Here is a 17536-nt window from a genome sequence, read left to right on the forward strand (position 1 = left end):
TCATACAACTGAACAGCGCCATCCAATGAACGGGCTAGTGGTTCAATCAAACAGAAGATTAAACCAGTTGCCTGCGACATTAACATGACATTAATTCTCTGAGTGACTGATACTAATGTATTTTCCAGTATGATGTGACCACAGAATCAATATTTAGATAAACCACACCGCAGGCTGCTGAAATATCGAATTAATTGAACTGTAATCTGCATATCGACTGTGAACACGGTGACGCCCGCGCCACGGACCATGGACCACGGACTATGATGTATGAACCACACACAGTGGACCACGCCACACGTGGTCCTACTTCATAGGCGCCATCATAAGTGGAACTTCAAGGGACCTACAAATTGGGCCGACCTATAGAGGTATTCTATTCTTATTCTACTTTTTCAGTCATACTTATTCAGTGTCTAATTCTCATAAATATCCAGGTACAGTAAGGGGGATACCTGGACAGGTGAGAAACCTCCAGAGCTGGAACTATGCTGATGACCCAACACTTAAACACTAGTAACTAAACATAATAAAATTAGTATAAATACTTTCTTAATTAATATTTCTACGATAGCTAAATGCTATAAGTAAGTATAGTAATAAAATCATCATCACGACCCATTACGTCCCCACTGCTGGGGCATTGGAAGGAGCAATGAAGGAAGGGTTTAGGCCTAGTAGTAATAAAATATTTAACCGAAATTGTGCTTATTAATTTAGGTACCTATCTACAACAGCTCGCAAACAATACTGAGGTACTCGGAAACCCCAAATCGCAGATCGCAGATTGAGACCTCTGAAGTCGGATTTTGCTTTCATTATGTACCCTTATCACCCTTCGATAATATAACTTAGATAATTGGAACCTCTCATATTTCTTGTCTCATTTCATTTTTTAAAACAATTGACACGTCTAGTTACATACTAGATAGGTACATATAGGCGTGTAATTAGGGGTGTAGTAGGATGCTCGAGGGTTTGCAGCCGACCCTTAGGGTAGCAAATCGCTCTGGCCAGCATTCTACAAACTCTCACCGGTGGCTCCAAGTAGTCATTGTGCACACGACGGCCACACCCCGGTACACCACGTCGGCTCGTGGGCTAAACCCGGTGAGGGGGCCTGGTAGGCGTTGGCCGCCAGGTTTCTACGCGGATACCTCCCGCTTGTGCACAAGTCTAACTCGGCGGGGAAGGCAGCTCCGCTGTTAAGCAACGAGTCTTGGCAGACCCGGCGAGTTAGCAAGGCAATGTTGATGGCCTAGGGCGGCAGTTGAGGTCTGAAGTGGCTGCCGGCTAGAGACTGCATCCAAACCCTCCGCCAGTCGTAGCGGTTTCCGTTCCACTGGGCTACGGGGGATGAGGACGAGAGAGGGCATCTGCGACCGCGCGACCGCTTATGCACTAAAAAATATTCCTGCGCAGATGACTGCTTCATGAATTGGACTCCGAAGACGTAAAGTCCTGTGGCGACAGGCTGAGGTAGATAGGTTCGGTCTGATGCATGCCGGGCTTTGTCTGAGGCCTGCACATAGGCGGCTCCGGGGGTGGTCTCAGATCATCGTGGTCGCTTCCGCTCTGAACTGGGGTGACAGAGTGGGTTCGGCAGCACCCGGGGTGACAGAGCAGCCCTATTTAGGATAGCACTGCTCTCCTTGCTCAGCCTTGGAGAGGGCTAGAAAAGGTGCCCTAAAAATTGCTCACCCCAACTACAATGAATGGTAGTAACCGCGGCTGTCATTGCATCTTTAAAATCGTGGTCGACGTCACAGAATAAATAACAAAAATACACCCATGAAAATGGATATGACCTTTGGCGCATGGAATGTAAGAACACTTCTTGACCGCAAAGAGAACAGCTGTCCCGAACGAAAGACCGCAATAGTAGCTCGTGAGCTCTCCCGCTATGACGTAGATGTGGCTGCTATCAGCGAAACACATCTCGCTGATGAAGGAGAGCTGGTGGAGCACGGCGGCGGATACACTTTCTTCTGGAAAGGACTCGCAACCTCCGAACCGCGGCAATCAGGTGTGGGTTTCGCAATAAAAAATCGGCTTGCTAAACAGCTCCAAGAATTCCCGGTGCACATCTCAGACCGAATTACAACTTTGCGCCTACAACTTGACAATAATAACCACCTTAATGTCATCAGTGTATATGCGCCTACGCTAGACAAATCTGATGACATTAAGGATCGATTCTATGAGGAGTTGACAGAATCTATTGAGAGCATACGTCCCAGGGAACAGATCCTTTTACTGGGTGACTTCAACGCCAGAGTAGGTCAGGATTTCGCAGCCTGGCCTAAAGTCCTAGGCAAACATGGAGTAGGCAAATGAACGAAAACGGACACCTGCTACTCAATCTTTGTGCACAACACGACCTGGCGATAACGAACACTATGTTCAGACTCCCTGCCAAGCACAAAAACACGTGGATGCATCCTAGATCCAAACACTGGCATCTTATAGACTATGCTATAGTGAGGCAACAGACGTTTCCCAAGTCCAAATTACTCGCGTCATGCGTGGAGCTCACTGTTGGACGGATCACCGGCTTGTAGTCACTAAGCTGTGTCTCCGTCTTCGTCGTCCTTCTAGATCCTCCAAACCAAAGTCGCCGTGTCTCAACTTGGATGGGCTAAAACATCTCGGGACGCGGGAAAAGTATGTCGAAGCAGTGACTGCCGCGCTGCCACACAGTGACACGGGAGTCGGTAATGTTGATGCGGACTGGGGTACTCTATCTTCTTGCATATTAGACACCGCCAAACATACTTTGGGACTAAAAGTTCAAAAGAATGAGGATTGGTTTGATGAAAATGATGAAGTTCTTCGGGAAGCAATTGACAAACATCGGCGTCTTCTCCGGCAGCGGGGAAAGAGCCATCGTAGTGTTTCGGAGATCAGAGGAAGTGACCTAGAGCTGCGCAGACTAATTCGGGAAACAAAAAATGAATGGTGGCAAGGCAAAGCCTGCCGAATGCAATGGCTGGCAGACAATAACCAGCTTGGGGAATTCTACGCCGAGGTTCGAAAGTTGATAGGTACAACTTCACTTGCAAAAGTCCCACTTAAGCCTGCTAGTGGCGATGGCCTTCTTAAAAGCAAGGAAGAAATACTCGAACGTTGGGCAGATTATTTCAACTCTCTGCTAAATGTGGACAGAGCTGTAGATCTGGAACACATCAACTCGACCCCACAACAACCCGTATCTAGCGATCTGGATGAGCCGTTGACTAGAGAGGAGGTTAACCTTGCAATTAAACAACAGCAGAACAAGCGTGCGGTTGGCGTGGATTTTATACCGGGGGAACTGCTTAAATATGGCGGTGAGGAACTACACTCGGAAATATGGAAGCTTTTTAGTCTTATGTGGAATAAGGAAGAGGTCCCTCCAAGTTTTAAAGTTTCGCGCATAAAACCTCTTGTTCACGATGGGAACAAAATAAAAGATTTGGGTTGACTTCAGTTGTAGTGCTATATTTTAAATTAGCAAATAATTAGCACTTGTACAATTAGACCCGACAATGGTTCTTGCGTCGCGGTAAGTAGGGAAGTGACGTTGGATCGGTAACCGCATACGTGTCTAATACGCAGTGCGGATGACTAAGTGTGTGCGTTTAGAAATGATGTTAGATTAGTTATTAGAATACTTTACTCTTTATACTTATTTACTTTAAATTATTTATTTATACAATTCTAGTTTTATTAAATATTAATATTTATTATTTACTTTATATAATGCAAGACGCACACATTATTAAATTTCTGAATTTAAGTTAAACGAAAAGACCGGCGTAGACATCTTCCCGGCCCTTGAAAGCTTCGGCTTTCAAGATTCATTGGCTTGAGGAGTAGGTAGGATGCAGAGACGATTTAGCGCTCTCCGCACTGTGCCGTGGGTAGTGCGCACGTCGGCGACGCGAGGCACGCCGTCGGAGCCCGGGTACAGCTTGTCGACTCTGCCGAGCCGCCAGCACAGGGGGGGAGCAGCGTCTTCTTTGATGAGGACCAGGTCATCTAGGAGCAGGTCCGTGGCTCTCGTCTTCCACTTCGTGCGCTGCTGGAGTTCGGCGACGTACTCGCTCGACCACCGCTTCCAGAAGTGTTGCCGGTACTGCTCGAGGCGCTGGAAACGATCGAGGCGATTTGGATTAGCTTCCAGTAGACACGGAGATGGTGAGGCCGTTAGTGGCCTGCCTATCAAAAAGTGGCCCGGGGTAAGGGGGGAAAGATCATTTGGTGAGGGACTGATTGGACATAGGGGACGGCTATTTAGGATTGCTTCAATTTGAGCAAATAGAGACGCCAGTTCCTCGAAAGTTAAATGAGTGTCTTTTAATACTCTATGCATGTGGAATTTGGCTGACTTTACACCGGCCTCCCAGAGACCGCCGAAGTGAGGAGCGTACGCAGGTGAGAAGCGAAATTCAATGCCCCGACGAGCTGCAAATTCAACTATAGAGTCAGCTTGTAACGTTAGAAAACTGTTGATCTCCTTAGCTGCAGCAACAAAGTTTCGGCCGTTGTCACAGCATATTGTTTTTGGCTTGCCTCTACGACTTATAAACCTAGAGAGAGTGAGAATAAATGAATCCTTTGTTAGGTCACTTACGGCTTCTAGGTGGACACATTTGTAACGGAAGCATACAAAAATGCATAGATAGCATTTCGTTATTTTGCAGCCCCGTCCCTTGCGATCAGTTATTAGAAATGGTCCAGCAAAATCAGTGCCTACAGTGTGGAAAGGAAAGTCAGGTTCCACTCTGTCAGAGGGCAGATTCCCCATGATATTGTTTAAAGTCTGACCCTTGAATCGACGACACACGAAACAATGACGAGTGACGCGTCGTGCTAGTGCTCTACCTCCGATTGGCCAATAGCGCTCTCTCATAGAGGCGAGGAGATGTTGAGGTCCAGCATGCATTAGTTGTTCGTGCTCTAATTCGAATAAAAGTTTTGTTAGATGGTGATCTGACTTTAAAAGAATAGGGTGTTTTTTGTCGTAGGGATAGTTCGATGAACCTATGCGACCCCCAACTCGCATGACACCTTCGCTGTCGATAAATGGGTTAAGGGATGCGACATTAGCTTGAGGGACAGGTTTACCTTTCTTTAATAGGGATAACTCAATTGGGAAGGACTCTAGCTGAGCCATTTTTATTAAGGTCCTTAGGGAGTTTTCTAATTCGTTTGATTGTAGGGGACCTTTTCTTTGCGATTTAGGATCTTTAACAGAATCAATAAATCTTAAAACATGAGCAAATATTCGTTGAAGACGCACGAGCTTTGAATAGTTTGCAAAAGTTATAATTTTGTCATCGCTCGAAGACGATGAAGCCTCCGCCACGAAAGCGGGATTTGCTTTCAACTCTGGCAAATCGACTACTTCTGAAAACTCAGAGGATGGCCATGAAGACTCCGACTCCTTCAGGAACGCAGGTCCATGCCACCAAATAGTTGAGCCACCTACATGTTGGGGATCTACTCCACGGGAAACAAGATCTGCAGGATTTTCTGAAGTAGGTACATGGCGCCAGGATGAAGCATCGGTGAGCTCTAGGATTGCACATACTCTGTTGGCAACAAATGTTTTAGCCTTTTTGTTAGATTTCAACCAACCTAGTACGACACTTGAATCTGTCCAATAGACGTGACGATCGATATTGCGATGAAGAGCCTGTGACACTGCTGAGCTTAATTCAGCTCCAAGCAAGGCAGCGCTAAGTTCAAGGCGAGGAATAGTCATCAGCTGGATAGGAGCGACACGAGATTTAGCTGTTAACAGACTGACGTTGACATCACCGTTGGAATTAGTGGACCTCAGATAGATGCACGTTCCATAGGCGCGTTGCGATGCATCGCAGAAACAGTGCATTTCAATAGACACAGCATTATCTATTAAAACTCGCCGAGGTCTGTGAAGGTTAGACAGTGAGTCTAAGTTTTTGGTGAAATTTGACCAGGAATTATGGATTTCTGTAGGGACCGGCTCATCCCAGTCAACTTTGAGAGTCCATAGAACCTGTAAAATAATTTTAGGTTTGATTGTACACAGGGACAAAAGACCAAGTGGGTCAAAAATTTTGAATGTAGAGGACAAAATCGACCTTTTAGTTAAAATTTTGCTAGGCGTGTACTCAATTTGGAAATGTAGCATATCAGATGGAGGAATCCATCCAATACCTAAAGTACTGGTAGAGTTGCTGATTAGGAGATTATCTTTCTCTAGCTCCTCGTTGCCGGAGAAAAGATTAGTTAGGTTAGACCGGTACTTTCGCAAGTTGAAACAACCCTTGGCAAGTTCGCTGGATACTGAGCGCTGAATGTAGCGAAGCTGCTCCTCTGAATCTGCACCTGTTAATAAATCGTCGCAGTACAAGTCTCTCTGAATGATGGACTTGATAGAGGGGTCACTGCATTCTTCGCCTACCTGCCATATGCATCTGGTTGTAAGGAAACTAGCACTTGCAAACCCATAGGTGACTGTACCGAGTTGTAGAGTCCTCAGTGGCTCGTCTTCGTTGTCTCTCCATAAAATTTGCTGCAATGGACGATCTGACTCTCTTAGAGACACCTGCCGAAACATTTTCTCGATGTCCCCAGATAAAACATACTTGTGGAGTCGAAATCGAAGAAGAATGTTATAGAGAGAGTCCTGTATAGTAGGACCGACCATTTGCAGATCGTTAATGGAAAAACCGGAAGTAGACCGAGCGCTAGCGTCGAAGACCACACGAAGTTTAGTTGACTCGCTACTCTCCCTGAAAACAGGGTGGTGGGGAAGAAAATACGAGAGATTAGGCTGCTGTACTGGGCACTCGGAGAGATGACCCAGTTCCTCGTACTCGTGGATGAAGTCGGTGTAGGCTTTTTTCAACTCCGGTTGTCTCCTGAAACGAGCTTCTAAATTCAGAAACCTTTTTTTAGCCAGACTGTACGAGTTACCTAGGCAATCTGGATCGTCTCGAAGAGGAAGAGCTACACAAAAACGACCATCTGTAGAACGAGTAGTGTTAGAGAGAAAATGTTGCTCGCATTGTTTTTCTTCAGCAGTTAATGGCTGTACCTGAGGAAAACTTTCAATTTTCCAAAATCTACTTAACTCGTCATTTAGGCTGTCAAGATTTTCATTGCTTGACACAAAATTGCACAATATGTTTTTATTTGATTTTTTATTATTATTTTTAGGCATAGTTTTAGTTATTATAGGACCTGCGATGAGCCAGCCAAACTTGGAACTTCTTAAAATTGGGTTTTTCTCGCCTAACGAGTGCTGTTGAGATCCGATTATATCCCAAAATAGGTCAGCACCTATAAGCATTTCGATAGGGGATGGCTCATTAAAGTTGGGGTCGGCTAATGAGAAGTTAGATAAATTTAGATGCCTAATATCGAATGCAACTTTAGGTAAATTATCTGAAATCTTAGGCATTATTAGGCACGTCATTTTGACGTCATAGGATGAGTCATTGGACTGTAGTTGGAGTGCACAACGCTCCGTTTTTAAATTAATTGGGGTGTTTCCAATACCTACAATATTAGTGTTAGACGGCTGAGGGGTCAAACTAAGCTTATCTTTAACAGCTTCAGTGATGAAAGAACTCTGGCTACCGCTGTCCAGTAAAGCTCGAACCTTGATTGATTGGTTTGTCGCAGGATTTATTAATTTAACCATGGCAGTGCACAACAGTACTTCTGTCGAAGACTGCGCCGACATTGTTAGGGAGCTTGGCTGATTAGAGTCGGAGACTTCATTTGATTGGTGAAGTAACGAATTATGTTTTTGTTTACACAAACGACACGAGCCTGGTAACTTACAATAGCGTGAATTGTGACCTCCTCTTAAACAATTAGTGCATAATTTTAGTGCAGTGACTAAACTCATTCTCTCCTCCGGTTTCTTAGACTTAAATGTGGGGCATTCATACAGACGATGATTAGCTTTGCATTCAACACATTCAAAATGAAATTTAGGCGGGGGAGATGAAGCTTCTTTAGAAGTCACTACCATGGCTTTGGTTTGAGGCCTACTTTGGGCGTTGAAATTATTATTATTATTAGGTTTAGACCTATCTTGCTGCCTACTACGCTGCACGGTTTCGAGAACATCAGCACGGTTCTTTAGAAAGTGGAAAAATTGTTCTAGTGTGGGAATATCTGGCAGAGTGTTCCTGTTTTCCTCCCACTTAAAAAATGTACTGGGATCTAATTTTGCTGCGACCATAAATATAATTAGCATATCCCACTTGTCTGTAGGTAGGCCGAGAGTGCTGAGAGCCCGTAAGTTTTTCGACACATGATCAATTATAAACCTTAATGACTTATCGGTCTCTCGCACTGACTCGAAGTTTAGAAGCGACTTTAGGTGGTTGTTAATTAGTTGCCGCTTGTTGTCAAATCGTTCGCACAGGAGTTGCCAAGCCTTGACGTAATTTAGGTCATTTACCTCTAAATTGCAGATAACTCGAGAGGCCTCGCCTTCTAAGTAGGAGTTAAGATAATGAAATTTATGGATATTTTTGATTTTTTCATTATCATGAATTAATGAGGTAAAAGTTTCCTTGAACTCCATCCATTTATAGTAAGTCCCGTCAAAATTTGGTATTTTAATTATTGGTAATTTGAAACCTAGTGTCTCATCCGGTTGGTGATGACACTGGGAATTGGCGGAACATGATGGGTTGCTTACGTTGTCCTCCTGCTTAGAAGGCGACTTAGTCTGAACAATATTTTGCGCAACAGCGATGGCCTGATAAAAATCTTGCTCAATTAAATCTCTGGTAGCTAACTCAGACGAGAGATTTAATTCATTTAAAATCTCGATTTCACCCTGCAACTCGTCGAACTCATTGAATAACGCCTCAAATTTCGTTATTTTCATCGAAAGCTTACTTAGTTCGATGGAGGAAATGGATTCGGTAGTTAGCAAATCGACACTGTTCTTAAATTTAGTAACGCGTCCTCGAATAGAACTACGTTTAATTAGCAATTCCTTTAATTTGTCCTCCATGATTGCAAGCGTGCGATAAACTTAACGGTATAGATCAGCTGATGTTAGTTATGAATAATAACAAAAGTTGAACGATACGCTCCTCACTTCGTTGTCGCTGGGCAGCGCTGGCCGATAGCAGAACCGGTTCGTCTGGCGGCGCACGGCGCGCGCAGGCAGCGGCCGCTCGACACCAGCAGTCGGTGACTATGCGCTCGCGCAGTAAACACGGCGTCTCCGCGCTTGGAATGCACCACACAGTCCGCTGGAATTGAGACGTTCGTTGTGTTTAGCAGCTGATTATCAAAGTTATATTTTAGTTGGAAGCTAGTGAACAAAGATGATTGCAGGGGAAATTAAAGCAAGTGAAGTTATTAGAAACGCTAGGAATAAGTAGGCGTATTTAATTAGGCAGTGTTTTGTGTTTAGATTTAATTGATTGCAAAAGCGTAAATATGCACAGCAATAATAATTACGATAGGTGGATACAGTTTAGTTGTGCAATGACTTGGAATTGGAATGCAAAATTGGGATGAAATGTAGTTACGTAATAATACGTAAGTATTTATTGGCTATTTATAATAGTTTCTTTGTGAATAGTTTAGTTTACTAGTTAGATTAGGCCTTTGTGAAAGATAAGTGCTTTGTTTAGGCGATGACTTGCAAATAGACTCGATGACGTATAGAATGAGATGACGTAACAAGCCTTAGGAATGTATAAGCTAATAAACTTGCGTTTAAATGCGTAGCTTAAGCGGATAGAAGGCACGTTTAGCTAGATATATCGCAAAGCGACTAGGAAACCTAGGTCTAGATCACTCAGTATTTCGAGAACAAGCTTCAATGAATGCACAAATCAAATATGAAAGGTAGGAAATAATAGGAACGGGCTCACAGTTAGAAGGGCAGGCAGGCGGCGGCTGCGGCGGTGCGTCGGCGTCGCGGCGGGCGGCGCGGGGCACGTCGGGCGCGGCTCTGGGGCTGGCTGCTGCTCACGTAGGCGGAGTCCCGGGTTCGTTCCCGGAGTGGGCGCGGGTCGCGGCTGCACGGCACGGGGTAGGCTCGGCGCTGGCTGAAGTGGGATGACCCGTAGTCTTCTTAGACCAGCTCCAAGGTGTGACACGTGGCGATGACCTCTGCTTGACTTGGGCGGGAACTTGGACCTGTGCTCAGTAATCCGAATAGACAGCAGGTCCTGTCACGGTCGCCACTTTTTGTTCACGATGGGAACAAAATAAAAGATTTGGGTTGACTTCAGTTGTAGTGCTATATTTTAAATTAGCAAATAATTAGCACTTGTACAATTAGACCCGACAATGGTTCTTGCGTCGCGGTAAGTAGGGAAGTGACGTTGGATCGGTAACCGCATACGTGTCTAATACGCAGTGCGGATGACTAAGTGTGTGCGTTTAGAAATGATGTTAGATTAGTTATTAGAATACTTTACTCTTTATACTTATTTACTTTAAATTATTTATTTATACAATTCTAGTTTTATTAAATATTAATATTTATTATTTACTTTATATAATGCAAGACGCACACATTATTAAATTTCTGAATTTAAGTTAAACGAAAAGACCGGCGTAGACACCTCTATATAAGAATAAGGGTGACCGTTCCGATTGTGGTTCCTACCGCGGTATTTGCCTTCTATCAGTCCCTGGAAAAGTGTTCGCCAGAATACTCCTAAACCGCCTGATGAAAATCTCCGAAACATTGCTGCCCGAAACCCAGTTTGGCTTCCGACCTGACCGTGGCACAGCTGAAGCTGTCTTCTCAGTGCGTCAACTGCAAGAGAAAACCAGAGAGCAGGGCCGTCACATGTACCTGTGTTTTGTTGACCTCGAGAAAGCTTTTGACAGCGTGCCTCGAGAAGCCCTCTGGTTGGTGCTGAAAAAGATAGGGTGCACTGAGAAGTTTGTGAGACTCCTCAGACTCCTCCACGACGACATGCAGTGCTGCGTCGCTGTCAACGATGAACAATCTGCGTTTTTCCCCGTTACTTGTGGGGTAAAACAAGGTTGCGTTCTCGCGCCTACATTGTTCGCGTTGTATTTTGCGGTCGTAGTCCGAGAGGTCTTACAGACTTCTATGGAAGGTGTCCGCATCCGTTTTCGCACTGATGGCAGCGTGTTCAATTTGGCGAGGCTAAAAGCCCGCACAAAAGTCTCACACGCCATGGTTACTGAGATAATCTACGCGGATGACCTATGCTTCGTGTCAGAGACCTCAGACGGCCTGCAACAGCTTATGGCCGATTTAGACAAGTCCTGCCATAAATTTGGCTTAAGAATAAGTGTCAAAAAGACGGAGGTAATGTCTCTAGACATCGACGGTCACGAGGCGCTTAAAATTAAACTTGGGGATGATGAGCTGAAACAGGTCGATAAATTCCGCTACCTGGGGAGCACTCTAACATCAAAGTGTGACCTTGACGCAGAGATCAACAGCAGGATCGGAGCTGCCGCTGCAGCATTCGGCAAGCTGGATAATAAGGTCTTCTGCTCACACGATATAAAGCTGGGTACAAAGATCTCAGTATACATGGCGGCCCCCACATATGTATGCTGCGGAAACTTGGACCGTGTACCGTCGTCACATCCGCATGTTGGATCGATTTCACCTAAGATGTTTGCGTAAAATCCTAAATATCCGATGGTCTGATCGCGTGAGGAATACCGAGGTGCTGCGTCGAGCCAATTTGGGTGGCATTGAGGCTTACCTCATGCGGCGACAGCTTAGGTGGTGCGGACACGTGTCTAGGATGTCAGAGCAGAGGGTCGCAAAGCGCATCTTCTATTCAGAACTTGAGGAGGGCAAGCGAAAGCATGGCGGACAACTCCTCAGGTACAAAGATGTGCTGAAGCGCCACATGAAGAGGTGCGGCATAGAGCCTTCTCAGTGGGAGAAGCATGCCGCCTTAAGACCTGAGTGGAGGGCTTTGGTTAAAACCAAAGTCCGTGATTTTGAAGTCCACCGGCGCGCCGAACTCGACTTGAAGCGCGATGAGTTAAAAGCCCGACCACCTGCGCTAACTCAATATAATTATGAGAATGGTGTGCTCACATGCCCGCAATGTGCGAGGGTCTTCACGAATAAGATAGGCTACACAAGCCACATGCGAGCACACGAGCGACGAGTCTGATCCTCGAAGCGGTCGCCGTGACCGAAATCGGTCGAACCGCATCATCAGGTACATATAGGTACTTAAGCTATATGTATGTAGATAAATAAGGTTATCAAATTAATATAGGTTATTTACGATTACGACTCAGACTCACTCGGCTCGCGGCCGCCGGCGCGGGCGGACGTGCCGCCGCGCTCCGAGCGGGCGACGCCGCCGCCACGGCTACCAGCGGAACTTGTGACACTTGCGGATATTTAAGATAGGTATTTGTATTGTAATGTAATGTCAGTCATAAAATTTCACCCTCTAATGAGCGAAAAGCTATTTCGAAATGACAGAATAACATCAAAATATAACCATTCGAATCCAGTACAATCAAACGTACTCATTTCTATCAGGAACCAAAGTAAATGTATCACCAGAACGCAGGATATCATAATTGAGATGTCAGCGGCAGTGCGGGGCGGCGGCGGCGGCGGCGCGGGGGGCGCGGGGGGCGCGGGGGTGGCACAAAGCAGATCGCACGCGGCTGATAGTGTCCGCCGCCAGTGCGTCCCTCTGACCAATACACTTATTCTGTTACTTATTTGCAATCGGTAAAAATGTTGGTATTCTTGGAAAGGAATAATATTTTGTTTAGCATGCTTTTCGTTTTGAAATTTGATTCTTCGATATTTATCTGATTATCAGCCACATCTACCATCCCATTTAAGGTACCTATAGTTTACTTTATTAACTTACAGGATGTTAAGTGAATATGTTACTTATATTTTAATGTTCAGGACTTCTTAACATTCATATCATTCACTGTGGTAATAATAATTTTATGATAAGTATTTGTGCCATTTTTGATGTATCGAAGATGGTCGCAGAATCCCGCTGCGTGGACGACTGGACATGACAACTGGTTTTCAGAATCAGAAAGGAACTGCAAAAGCTACAAGATTGGCTTTATCTTTTAAGTGTATCTGTGTGGTGAAGGCGGATCTAATGTCGACGAGAAGTAGTCGCTGGCACACACAGGCAGTGACATGTGGTGCTCTACTTAAAGCGTCTATCGTGATCGTCTGTCATGTGCTCATGCATCTCTTTACTCGTAAGTCGTACATAACATACATAACGGAAAAAAAATTGGGACTGGATGCACATGAGGTTCCATGATCATGTTGAGAGCTGTATTAGTTGGAAAGTCGCAAAGCCAACCAAATGATACTGTGACTGGATGCGATGTGATACTACGATATTATTTCAGTATTATGTGATGAATATTGTAGCAGATAATTAACATGCTATGAAAGCCGTCGTTTGCTGATGAAAAATACAACGTTCGTGCCACATTTAAAGCAACCGATAGACAAAAGCACAAATCCGATGTTGAAAAGTTCAATCGGATGAATAGATTAATCACGGCGTGAAAACTCAACCAAATGAGCGGCGACAAACACTCGCGCATGCTAATTGGATATTTGTGCGCCGCCATTGTTCCATGTCCACACGCAGGGCGCAGGGCACAGCTAATTCTCTCCGCTAGATACGGCCATATTATTGGTAGTCTGGTATAGAAAATGAGTGAAGACAGCCAGAGCTACAGATCAGCTGATGTACCAGCGTATAAAGATTGTGGTGATTTAGAGTAGGAATAGAGAGGCAAAAACAACACTAATTTTCCTTTAAAAAAATCGATGGAAAGCGTTAGATGGATAGAGTAAATAATACTAGTCGGCGCCACCGCCGCCCGCCCGCTGGTGTCGTGGACGCGGCCCTAAAGAGCATAACTACCGACGTATTGTAAGTGAGATCTAATTATTTCAGTCATTTCTTGCTATTCTCCCCGCTGGCCGGCAGGTAGGTAGCAAGTATGTGTACATGTAGGTACAGGTGGATGTACGTAGGTACAGGCAGCCTCTCCCTCGGCCCGCTCTATTTGCGACGATCTGATATTGAATATGGATAAAGTGAATTATCACAGCGCAGCGGCGAGGGAGAAGTGCACACTTATTCATCGAACCTACTCGTATTTAACAATTTACATGGTCGGTATTATTAGTACCAGTCAGATCATTGCTAAGATTTGCAATGCTTTCGTATTCCTATTCGGTACTTATATATAAATATATTGATATATATTGATTACCTATGTAGCTGTCTGATTATGTTTTTCGAAGTGTAGTCGTATTTAACCAGATAATAACTTTGAAGAAAGTGTGCACTTCTTCGCCCCGCCCCCGCCGCCGCCCCCGCCGCCACCGCCGCCGCCGCCTCTGAGGGTAAGAGGATCGCTTACAACTTGTAATTGGTTCTCACCATTCAACTGTCTTATAGAACGAGATGATGAGATCACTATTGTATTTTGTGTCTTTATAAAAGATGATGAGCAGATGCGGTATACATACTAACTATTAGTTTTACAAAATAATAAATGATCTATGTTTGGTCCTAAATAGAGCTTCCATCTTGCCCATCATTCGAGGACGCTATATTTTTTATGAAATGCCAAAATATATGTAAGTATTGAATTATACCTTCTACATGAACTGGTTAGTAATATATCTTGTGTTATCCGCGTTGTTTCCCACCAGCACACGGCGCGGCGCACACCGCGGCGGGTCTCTAACAGGCTTAGTTCGTTAGCGTCGTCGCCGGTGGATATGTAAAAAGGCGTGCGACAGTAAGTGGGCGCTGAAAACTTCACCATGTTTGCAGTAACGCGATTACGCGCAGCTTCATCCGAGCTCATGCAATTACTGCGCCTCGTGCGCCGAGTGCGCCTCGTGCGAGTGTGCGAGTGTGCGGGGCCGCGTGGGGAGCGCTCAATGACCGGCGAGCGGCGAGCGGCGAGCGGTGAGCGGTGAGCGGTGAGCGGTGAGCGGTGAGCGGTGAGCGGTGAGCGGTGAGCGGTGAGCGGTGAGCGGTGAGCTGTGAGCGGTGAGCGGTGAGCGGGACGTGCACGCGTGACACTACCATGAATGTACTCCAGAATCATAAAGCTAGGAAACACTAGTTTGTGAGAAAGTGGCATAATTTGACGACCAAATAGTGTAGTGGTTAGTGACCCTGCTGACTGCTATGCTGAAGCTCCCGGGTTTGATCCCGGCCGGGGCAGGTATTTGTTTAAAGACAGATATTTTGTAGTAGGGTTTGGGTTTTTTTACAGTTCGGTACAAACAACTTCATAGTTTTAAAGTTGGCTGCGATTACACTTTCATTTGTTTTCTTCCATTGGTTGCGCCACCTTTACCGTCAGACTGTCGTCGTAAAGTCTAAATTGTCTAGGTGGACATAGATGTGCAACAGATTAGAATATTAATTTTGTATTGATTTCTTAATCAGCAAAACTAATAAACCTAGCAATAATTCACTGCCTCCACATATGAGTATTATATACTAAAGTTAGTTCGGTGAGCAAAGGCAAAGCTTTTATAATCGAGGCGTCAGGAACATAAGTGCCAAGCTTTTAAAACAATTACTTACTATTGTTTCCCAACAATATCGGCAAAAGCGCTGAAAATAACAAACTGAATATGAATGTCGGCAAAGTTATTAGGTCGCAGTTTGTGTTCCGTAGGCACTTTGTACTGAACCCACAGTACTTATCATTATCATCATGTTTTGATGGTGAGGATTACAAAATTACCTACTAAATTAACAATGTTTTAGTTAGGTATATGTTTCTGCCATTCCAACATAAAATTTCTTCAGGGCAGTGCTGAAATACCCATATATGATAAAGTAAATGCTTCCTGCAAAAAACCTAAATTTTCAATATTTGTTAAACAAAATTTGCGTCAATCTTTTTGCCTTTCGTCTCTGCTGTTGCAACACCCTGTATAGACTGTTCTTATTCTTGAGCACCGTGCTGGCACGCCGCGGAGGCTCCACACTCGTGCCGCTAATGTACCTCCGAGCGGAACAAGGGAAAAACAACGAGGAGTATTTATATTTACCTCCCGCTTTCAATCACGTTAGCGCAGTGCCAGTCCACTCCAGTAGGCGCGCGGGGGCGCGGGGGAGGCGCATAGTTCCAGCTACACCCGGCGAGTCGGCACTTTGAAGCGGCGCCGTGTCCCGGAAGGGGTAATTAGGTGAAAGATCCACACGGCCGAGGGTCACATCATCGCGTTACACAAATTAGAGCATATTTATTGAACGGAAAATCTCGTAAGCGCCTCTTTGTGCCGTGTGCAGTGAGCCCCGGTGGGGGCGGGGGCGGCAACACGGCGGGGGCGGCGAGGCAGGGCGGCAGGCAAGGGCTCTAAGTAACAACACCGATTAAAGACACCATTATACATTATAAAAAAAAACATTACAGTTACACAAATAACATAGGCTGTACGGTTTATCACGTACAATCGTACACTAGATTAGTTAGTAATAACATTAGATAGTAATAATGAGGCTGATGCACGTAATGCACATATTTAAATACCGTAATAAGATAGAAATAAAGCAGTGATTGTATAGACTTGTAACGGGCGTCTTTCACTCAATCTCCATCACGACCCGACCTAAATACTGTAGGGGGAAACTCTGTCTCCCCTACAGTTGGTCCTTCGAGCCGGAACCTAGCCTGAGCCTATAAACATAGAAACAATGTTACAGGCCGACGCAAAGAATAACATTTATACTACAGAGGAAGTCAAAACATTATCAGCATTTACTGCACAAACTGAAACAAAACAAACAGGAATAACTAATGACTTGTTGACTAAGGTCAGTAGTATTACGAAAGTCACGCGTGTATTAGCGCGAATTATGCGATTCATAACAAATACACGGCCTGCCGCCTCCACCGCCGCCGCATCGAAACCGGAGCATCTGACGCTGCAAGAATTGCGAGCGGCTCGAAATTATATGATTAAAGAAATACAACACGAGCATTTTCAAACAGAAATGAACACGATAAAGAAAAAAGGTCGTATCAACCCCAGCAGCAGTATAGTCCAGTTTAACCCATTTTTGGATGAAAATGGGTGTTTAAGAGTGGGCGGGCGCTTGAAAAATTCAGAATTACACTATGATGCTAAAAATCCACTAATTCTACCAGCCAAGTCTAAGCTTACAGAACTTTTAATAATTGAAGCCCATGCAATAACACTACATGGGGGAGCTCGTCTAACCTTGAGCTATATAAGACAAAGGTATTGGATCATTGGTGGAATGACCGTCATCAAGAAACAGCTGAGGCAGTGTGTCAAATGCGCACGCCATAACAACAAAGAGTGCCAGCTTATGGGGGATCTGCCAAGGTCTAGAGTGACACCAGCGAGACCATTTTACAATTGTGGTGTTGACTACGCTGGGCCGGTAGACATCAAAACGAACAAAGGAAGAGGCGTCGCTACTACCAAGGGATATATCGCAGTATTCTTATGCATGGCTACCAAGGCTGTGCACTTGGAGCTGGTCGGGGACTT

Source organism: Plutella xylostella, chromosome 9, assembly GCF_932276165.1.
Source record: "Plutella xylostella chromosome 9, ilPluXylo3.1, whole genome shotgun sequence".
Lineage (NCBI taxonomy): Eukaryota > Metazoa > Arthropoda > Insecta > Lepidoptera > Plutellidae > Plutella > Plutella xylostella.